This window comes from Triticum dicoccoides, chromosome 6B (assembly GCF_002162155.2).
Source record: "Triticum dicoccoides isolate Atlit2015 ecotype Zavitan chromosome 6B, WEW_v2.0, whole genome shotgun sequence".
NCBI classification, from domain to species: Eukaryota; Viridiplantae; Streptophyta; class Magnoliopsida; order Poales; family Poaceae; genus Triticum; species Triticum dicoccoides.
In genome coordinates this window covers 120,956,984-120,966,363 of record NC_041391.1, presented here as the reverse complement: position 1 = coordinate 120,966,363, position 9,380 = coordinate 120,956,984, and the positions used below count along the sequence as shown (strand labels likewise).

The 9,380-nt window shown below is 52.7% G+C and overlaps 1 pseudogene; it reads right to left on the bottom strand.

Annotated features, from left to right (window-relative positions):
• Positions 1–7,984: 7,984 nt before the first annotated feature.
• On the bottom strand, positions 7,985–8,123 carry LOC119327069 (annotated as a pseudogene).
• Between the last annotated feature and the right edge of the window lie 1,257 nt (positions 8,124–9,380).

The window sequence follows — 9,380 nt, the reverse complement described above, 5'->3', positions numbered from 1 at the left end:
ACGAACTCCTTCTTGGTGAGCTTGAAGTTTGGTTCCGTGCAAGTACTCCTCTATGATTTTAGTGTGATGTTTGGGAATATATTTTCCTAGCATGCAACAATTTGTGTGTGTTCAACCTCATTTATATGCGGAATGCAGGTTGATTTTGGCTAGGTATAGTTTTATCCTACGTTTGGCATATAGGATATGTATATATTTTTCTTTGGGAATTTTATATAACATCTTTGGTTTTGATGGCATGGATATATGTAACATGCCAATTTTAATAAGTTTTGCATCATCACATTACTACTATCATCACGCGACACTGATGTGGTGTTCGTGTGTAGCGTAACGGACTGAAGCTTTCTGACACAATCTTGATGCTCTCTATGGTGCATGTGATATGTGCCATATTTTGTTGACTTTGACTTCATAGGGTATTAAAACTAAGCACGCGGTGCAATGATATGACACACACGTATAGCTTGACCCGAATGGAGTTTGTTTACGATATTTTTTATTTGTTTAAAGCCTATGTGGGCTACATGAACTATGTCTTATCATGTATTTTGCATGAATTTTTTATGCATATGTGAATGTGGAGTGAACTTATTTTTTTATGTTCTGCTTTACCTGTATTATTACTAACACCGCGTGGCACTAATATAATGCCTACATGCAGCGTAACCAAGCAAAGGTTTGTGGAGCAATTATGGTGTTGCATGAGTCATATGACATCTATCATTTGTGTTTATGTTTGTACCTTACATGGTATTAGCACTAACTCCACATAGCGTCATTTCATTGACGCTCGTGTGTAGCATAACCCAAGTAAAGTGAGTTTCTGGTATCCATTTATGACGATGCTAATAGTTTAGGTCTTATAGCATTGGAGCATTTCATGGCATATTTTATTTGACTTTGGCCAAAATATGTGGCCCAAATATTTTGTTTAATTTTCTATCACTTATATTACTACTATCCCCATGTAGCATTAAGATAATGCCCGCATGTAGCGTAACTAAGTGAGATTGGTTTTTATGATGCAACATGTTTTATAATTCATCTTGCATGATTTTGGTTATGGTGAGTGCAACATGAACGCATTTTTTAATTAAATTTTGCCCTGCTTGTATTACTACTAACACCACGTGGCATTAAGATAATGCCCGCATGCAGCGTAACCAAGTGAGAGAATATATTTTATGCTCTTATTTGTATTACAACTAACGTGACACATAATGCCCGTAGCGCAATCAAACAAGAGATTATCATGATTTCAGTTTAGTGCGTTCGTAATTTCATTCCAAGGATGTTATGGTTGGTGACCATGGAGCCGAGCCACATCGCGAAACCATCCACGGTCTCCCCGTCGCGGAACTCGATGGTCTCGAAGTCCCGCACCAGCGACTGGGCCTTGGCTGCGCGCACGCGGTCGCCGCCGATGCGCATGGTGGCGATCGCGTCCCACGCCGCCTTCACCAATGGCTTGACGGCCAGCGTGCCCACCATCTCAGGCGGCACCGCTCCAAGGATGGCCTCCAGCGCCATACGGTCCTCGTGGAAGTCGACGTCGCTGTGCTTGACGGCGTCCCAGTAGCCACGCGCCTCCAGCTTCACCTTCATCAGGAGCGACCCGTCGTTGTAGTTGGTATTGGTCAGCATCGGCCAGTTCGCCGATCCAGACTCACGGATCACCTTCTGCACCACCTGCACCGCCAGCTCGCGGCCACGGATCGTGCGGCTCCGTCCGCGTTGCGGGGAGCGAGACGGTGATCGCGAACGGCGCGCTGGTGACCTCGATGGTGACCTCGACCCTGACTTGTCGCCCTTGTCCGTCTGCACCGGCTTCTTGCCGCCGGCCATGTCGACAGGATCTCCGACGAGGCTCTGATGCCACTTGTCGTTGCCACTGGGCAACTCTCTCATTCTCGCACGATCTACTGACGGGGTTCAGCTGGAGTTCAGAGAAGCACAGAGTGATATTTCGCTGCAAAACTGGCTTACGGCCTTTTCAGTTTTCTCTCTTCTTATTTCCTGCGCAACAGCGTCGCCCGATCCATGCGCCACGCCCGCTCTCGCCGTGCCATCCCATGACGAGCGGATCATGACCACGAGAGCGCTGCTACCGGCCCGTCGTGAATGGAGCACGACTCGGCCTCCTATCTTCTACGCCAAGGAAACAAATGTGACGCTGTCCAAAGCTGTCACGTACAATGGAAAAAACAGAAACTACGCTAAGTCTAAACCTGGGCTTGTATGACACAAGTAATATCTAACGAATCACCCCCTTACTTGCGTCGTTCAGTTTGCACCTCCTCAATGGCGATCCTCTTCTTCAGCTCCGTGAACTGAACTCTGCCCAGGGACTTGGTGAGCAGTCTGCAAGCTGATCTTCAGTGCCCACATACTCGATGTCAATCTTGCCAGTCTCAACACAGTCGCGAATGAAATGATACCTCAAGTCAATATGCTTGCTGCGATCGTGATGCACCGGATTCTTGCTCAAAGCGATTGCCGACTTGTTGTCCACCAGCAGCTTGACACTCTTTGCTTCAGTGCCTTGAAGATCAGCGATCAGCCTGCTCAACCACACTGCTTGCATGGCTGCTGCAGCCGCCGCCACGTACTCCGCCTCACAGGAGGACATGGCGATGATCTTCTGTTTCTGCGATGCCCAGGTAATCAGGTTTCTTCCAGGGTAGAACACTGACCCGCTTGTGCTCTTGCGGTCGTCAAGGTCACCCCCATGATCACTGTCGCTGTACCCCACAAGGTCTGGTTCATCTCCTCCCCCTCGCTGGTACTTGCATCCATGGTGAATTGTACCGCTGATCTAGCGCAGAAGATGCCTCACCGCAGCCATATGCTGCACTGTCGGTGCCTCCATGTAGCGGCTGTCAATCCCAACCGCGTAAGCAATGTCTGCTCGAGTGTTTGCAAGATAGCGCAGGCTGCCCACCATGCTCCTGTAGTAGGTCGCGTCCACAACTGGACTCCCATCGCTCTTCGACAGCCGCAGGCGGTTTTCCATCGGCGTTGAGCACGGCTTGCAGCCTGTCATTCCCGTCTGCTCAAGGATCTTGCGTGCATAGCTGCTCTGGCAAAGTGTGACGGCGCCGCCCTTCTGCTCGACCTCGATCCCGAGATAATAACTCAGGGGGCCGAGATCACTCATGCTAAAAGTGCGCTGCATCTCCGCCTTGAACTCTGCGATCTCACCTGAGTTGGCACCCGTGATGATCAGATCATCCACGTACACCCCCACAAGCAGGAGGGTGTTGCCGCTGCCGCGCTTGTACACAGCATGCTCAAGCGGGCTCCGGTCGAAGTCGAGAGCCGCGAGCGCACTGTCCAGCTTGATGTTCCAGGCCCGCGGCGCCTGCCGCAGCCCGTACAGCGCCTTGCGCAGCTTCAGAACAACATTGTTGGTGTCGATGAAGCCCTCCGGCTGCCGCACGTACACTTCCTCGGCTAGTTCTCCGTTGAGGAAGGCCGATTTCACATCCATATGGTGAACGTGCCAGCCGCGGTGCGCGGCGAGCACGACCAGCATGCGCACCGTCTCCATCCGCGCCACTGGTGTGAACACCTCCTCAAAATCGATGCCCTCTCTCTGTGCATATCCCTTAGCAACCAGACGAGCTTTATGCTTGATCACATTACCTTGAGGATCCTTCTTTATCTTGAACACCCATTTCAGCCCAATGGCACGGTGTCCGGCGGGGAGCTCCGACAGCTCCCATGTCTCGTTGTCGCGGATGGCGCGCATTTCCTCCTCCATGGATTTTCTCCAGCACCCTTCGTCGAGTGCGTCGTCGACGTTGCCGGGCTCCTCAGCAGCGAGTAGGCACAACCCACTGTACTCGATCTCGACCGGCTCGGCGTGGTCGATCACTTCCTCCATCATGCGAAACCGGCGTGCCACCCCTTCCGTGTCGTGAGTCTCTCCTGTAGGAGGCGTCACGAACGGCATAGGAGATGGCTCTGGCGTGCGTGGCTCGCTGGACACCGACGGAGCACACGGTGTCACCGGGGGCTCGTCCGGGGCGCGGTCGCTGTCGCTGCTGGACTCGGTGCTATCGATGGTGTACTCGACAGTCAGAAAGATTGATTTGCCGTGATTATCCCCGTAGGGTTGGCCGTGTATTTATAATAGACAATGCGTGATCGCATCTGTAGATACAACAGAATACAGGATCCTAACAAGAGGATAAGTCTATACACGGATAAGTACTGATAAGTCTATACACGGATAAGTACTGAATTTGTTAGCTCTAACTAACACAGCAATATACGATTGTTAACATTCCCCCGCAATCTCATCATGTGGAAAGGTTGAGATTGGAGCGCAATCGTGATAGCATCAACTTTGTGAGTGGCTTGGTGAAGGCGTCCGCCACCTGATCGGCTGATGAAACAAAACGGACCTCCAAGGCTCCCATGGCGACCTTCTCCCTGACGAAATGGAAATCCACCTCGATGTGCTTGGTGCGGGCATGGAATACTGGATTGGCTGTGAGGTACGTCGCGCCAAGATTATCACACCAAAGGACCGGTGCTCGGGGTTGTGGAACTCGTAGCTCCTTCAGTAATGATTGCACCCATGTTGCTTCAGCTGTACCATTCGCCAATGCCTTGTACTCCGCTTCTGTCGATGATCGTGACACTGTGGGTTGCTTACGTGCAGTCCAAGATATAAGATTAGGGCCGAAAAACACAGCAAACCCTCCTGTCGATCGCCTGTCATCACTGCAGCCCGCCCAGTCAGCATCAGTAAACACACTTAGTAGAGTGCATGATGATCGACGAATAGTCAAACCGGTGGTCGCTGTTCCTTTGACAAACCGGAGGATACGCTTGACAGCCTCCCAATGAACATCAGTGGGGCAAGATAAGAACTGGCAGACCTTGTTTACTGCAAATGAGAGGTCTGGGCGTGTCAAAGTCAGATACTGAAGAGCTCCCACTGTACTTCTATACTTGAACGCTTGATCCTCATTCAGTTTATGTCCAGCATCGCGAGTGAGCTTCTCGTGAGTACACATCGGTGTTGAAACTGCTTTGCAATTCGCCATATCTGTACGCTGCAGCAAGTCCATGGCGTACTTTTTCTGGGTAAGAATGATTCCCCCGGAATTGGGAAGTACTTCAATACCGAGAAAGTAACGAAGAGGACCAAGGTCCTTGACTGGGAAGGTCGCAGAGAGCTTCTGAAGCAGCTTTGTCATGGCAGAACTGGATGAACTCACGATGACAATATCGTCCACATATACAAGCATATAAACGGTCACACCCCCATCAGCAAAGATGAACAAGGACGTGTCAGCAGCCGAGGGAGAAAAACCGAGTTGTTGAAGGCGCTCACTGAGACGAGCGTACCAAGCGCGAGGCGACTGTTTCAAACCATACAACGCTTTATGCAGTTTGCAGACATAGTCCGGCCTGGTTGAATCCTGAAAACCGGGTGGTTGTTGCATGTAGGCTTCGTCAGTGAGAATACCATGCAGAAAAGCGTTGCTTATATCAATCTGTCGGCAGTGCCAGCCGCGGGAGACAGTGAGGGACAGCACCAAACGCACAGTTGCTGGTTTTACAACCGGGGAGAAAGTTTCAGAGTAGTCAAGCCCATGTTGCTGAGTGAAACCCCGAGCGACTAGTCTTGCTTTGAACTTGTCCAGAGAGCCATCAGCCTTGTGCTTCACCTTGAAAATCCATTTGCACCCGATGATATTTTTGCCAGGAGGACGAGGCACGAGAGACCACGTCCGGTTCTGCTGCAGGGCAGCAAATTCAGACTCCATGGCCGGGCGCCAGTGCTCATTCGCGAGGGCATCGCGGTAGGAACGCGGCTCGGCGTGGAAAGCGCGGCGGCGAGGATCGTAGCGGACCGTGCCATCGCTCGGGACGAGCGGCTTGACGATGTTGTGTCGAAGACGGGTCGTCATCGGGTGCCGTGCGTCCGCAGGCGCTGCGGCTGCAGGAGCGGCGGCTGCTGGAGGGGGCGACGCAGGCGGCGTCGGTGATGCAGCCGGCCCATGGGCCGAGGCGGGTGTGCTGTTAGGCGAGGACGAGTCGGCCCCATCCGGCGCAGGAGAAAAGTCAAGCCGGCCCATTGGAGAGACCGAGCTGCCCGCGCCCGGGGAAGCCGCTGGAGCGGGCGAGGGCGCATCTGCATGGGCGTGACGTGGCGTACATGGGGACGTTTCCTCCGGCGACGTTGAACGGGCGGAACCTGCAGAACCAGGAGACAAGCTGGATTCGGGATTAGCAAGCAAGGTCGTGTCATATCGCCGCATACGGTCATCCACTAAAGCTGGCTCGGTTAAGGAAAACAGAGAGGGAGGCGTGGATAACAGCGGGGACGTGGTGGATGACTGCGAAGATTGATCAAACGGAAATACAAGCTCGTCAAAAACAACATCCCGCGATATATAGATGCGTCCTGTGGACCGATCCAAACACTTGTACCCTTTATGCATGGAACTGTAGCCCAAGAATACGCACTGTATGGAACGAAATTCAAGCTTCCGGTTATTGTATGGCCTAAGGTTGGGCCAACAGGCACACCCGAACGCACGAAGAAATGTGTAGTCGGGTTGTTCATTGCGAAGGCAAGTGATCGGAGCAGAGTTCTGAAGAACTCGTGTGGGCATGCGATTTATAAGATAACATGTTGTAAGAAATGCCTCATCCCAAAAACGAACCGAAAGAGATGAATGAGCAAGCAAAGCGATACCCGTTTCAACAATATGGCGATGTTTGCGCTCGGCAATGCCATTTTGTTGGCTCGTGTGAGGGCAAGAGACCCGATGAGTGATCCCTTCCCTTTGAAAATATTTGTTGAGGCGACGATACTCGCCACCCCAGTCGGTTTGAACAGTTTTAACTTTAGTATTCAACATGCGCTCAACATGTTTTTGAAAGGTGTAGAAGGCTTGCTCAACATCAGATTTTCGCTTAAGGAGATAAATCCACGTAAAACGACTAAAGTCATCTAAGAAACTCACATAATATTTGAAACCACCCGCAGAACGAATTGCAGGGCCCCATACATCGGAATGAATAAGTTCAAGTGGTTCATGTGTAATATGAGTAGAATCTCGAAAAGGCAATTGATGAACTTTAGCTCGTTGACAAGCATCACAAATACTAGACTGAAGCGAGGGTGCACAAGCGAATTTATTTGATCTAAGGACTGACTCAACGACTTCTTTTGAAGGGTGACCTAATCTTCGATGCCATAGTTCCGGGGAGAGCTTGACAGCGGAGAGAACTCGAGGACTTCGGACGACGATGGATGATTTATTGAGGCTTGGCACCGGGTAAAGGCCATGGCGACTTCTACCGCGAAGAAGAACTGTCTTGGTTGCTCGATCCTTAAGATAGAAATAATGAGGATGAAATTCAGCAAAAGCGTCATTATCAGAAACAAGTTTGTGCACGGATAGGAGATGCTTGTTAACATGTGGAACATGCAGTATGTTGCGAAGGTGAATTGGTTTGGATGAGCCAGAAAAAGTGGAATGTCCGATATGGGAGATAGACATACCTGCCCCGTTTGCAGCATGCACCTTGTCCTTGCCGCCGTAGCGCTCGTGGATGCCGAGACGGTCGAGGTCGCTGGTCAGGTGGTCGGTCGCACCTGTGTCAGCGTACCAGTCCATGTCCACGGTGTACCCCGCGGAGCCGGTGTTGGTGTTGACGGAGTTGCCGGAGCGCTCGCGCTGCTCGTCGGGCTGGAATGCATGGTTGAAACGATTGCGGCAGTGAAGGGCGTCATGGCCAAACTTGCTGCACACTTGACACTTCAGGTTGGAGCGGCCGTTGCCGCGGCCACGCCCGCCGCGACCGCGCCCCTGTCCGCCGCCTTGTCCGCCATGTCCGCCGCCTTGACCGCCATGTCCACCGCGTGCACCATTGCCGCCGCGATCATTGGCACGAGCAGCGGTGTTGGCGGAGGGATGGATTTCACCTGACGAATTTTGCTGCTCCAGGCAAAGTTCAGCACTAAGGAGATACGCATAGAAGCTGCTGAGACTTACTGGATCATCTCGCGCCGTGATCGACGCGATGAGTGGCTCGAACTCGGAGCCCAACCCAGCGAGCATGTAGCCGAGCACTTCATCGTCAGTGAGGGGCTTGCCAATGGACGCCATCGCATCAGCGAACCCCTTCATCTTGCGGTAGTAGTCAGAGGCAGAGAGGTCCTTCTTCTTCAGGTTGGAAAGTTGATACCTGAGCTGCATGATGCGGGCACGATTCTGCGAGGCGAACATGTCGTGCAGTGCAGTCCAAACAGCGGCGGAGGTCGTCAGCTGGGTCATCTGCCCGAGGATGTCCTCGGTCATGGAGCCGAGGAGGGCGATCATGACGAGCTGGTCCTGCTGGTACCAGCGAAGAAACTCCGGATTGGCCACATCAACAGCCGCATCACCGGTTCCTTCCTTGATGGTGTGCGGCGGGGCTGCGGCGGTGCCGGCAACATAGCCGAACAGGCCGTTTGCAGCGAGGGCGGGGACGGCTTGGGTCTTCCATAGCAGGAAGTTATCGCGCGTAAGGCGCAGAGTGATCAGGCTACCGAGCGAGGTGACCGAGATCGGAGCGGAAGTGGAGGAACCGGCGGACAGGGTGCCGGCGTTGAGGGTGGTGAGGGTGCCGGCGGTGCCGGAGAGGGAAGCAGCAGGGTTGGTGCCAGTCATGGTGGAGGAAGTGAGATTGGATCTTTCGCTCTGTATACCAAGTCAGAAAGATTGATTTGCCGTGATTATCCCCGTAGGGTTGGCCGTGTATTTATAATAGACAATGCGTGATCGCATCTGTAGATACAACAGAATACAGGATCCTAACAAGAGGATAAGTCTATACACGGATAAGTACTGATAAGTCTATACACGGATAAGTACTGAATTTGTTAGCTCTAACTAACACAGCAATATACGATTGTTAACATCGAGGTGAAGGTGGCAGGTGCGCCCATGGGCACAGCCGCGTCAGGCGCCGCCTCCCAGTTCCACGGACGGTCTTCATCAAAGACCACGTCGCGGGTGACGTGCAGCTTGCGGGCCGCCGGGTCGTAGACGCGGTAAGCCTTGCTGCCGTCCTCGTACCCCATGAACACCATGGGCGTGGCGCGGTCTGACAGCTTGGTGACGCCTGGTCCAACTTTCTTCACGTAGGCGGTGCACCCAAAGGTGCGCAGGTAGGCGACATTTGGGCGTCAACCATGCCATGCCTCATAGGGGGTGACACCATCCAGAGCACGCGGGCGCCCTGTTCAGGATATGCACCGCTGTTTTCACAGCTTCTCCCCAGAACTCACCGGGCACTTTCATGGCCTTGAGCATGCTCCGAGCGGTCTCGACCACCGTCTGGTTTCGGCGTTCCACGACGCCGTT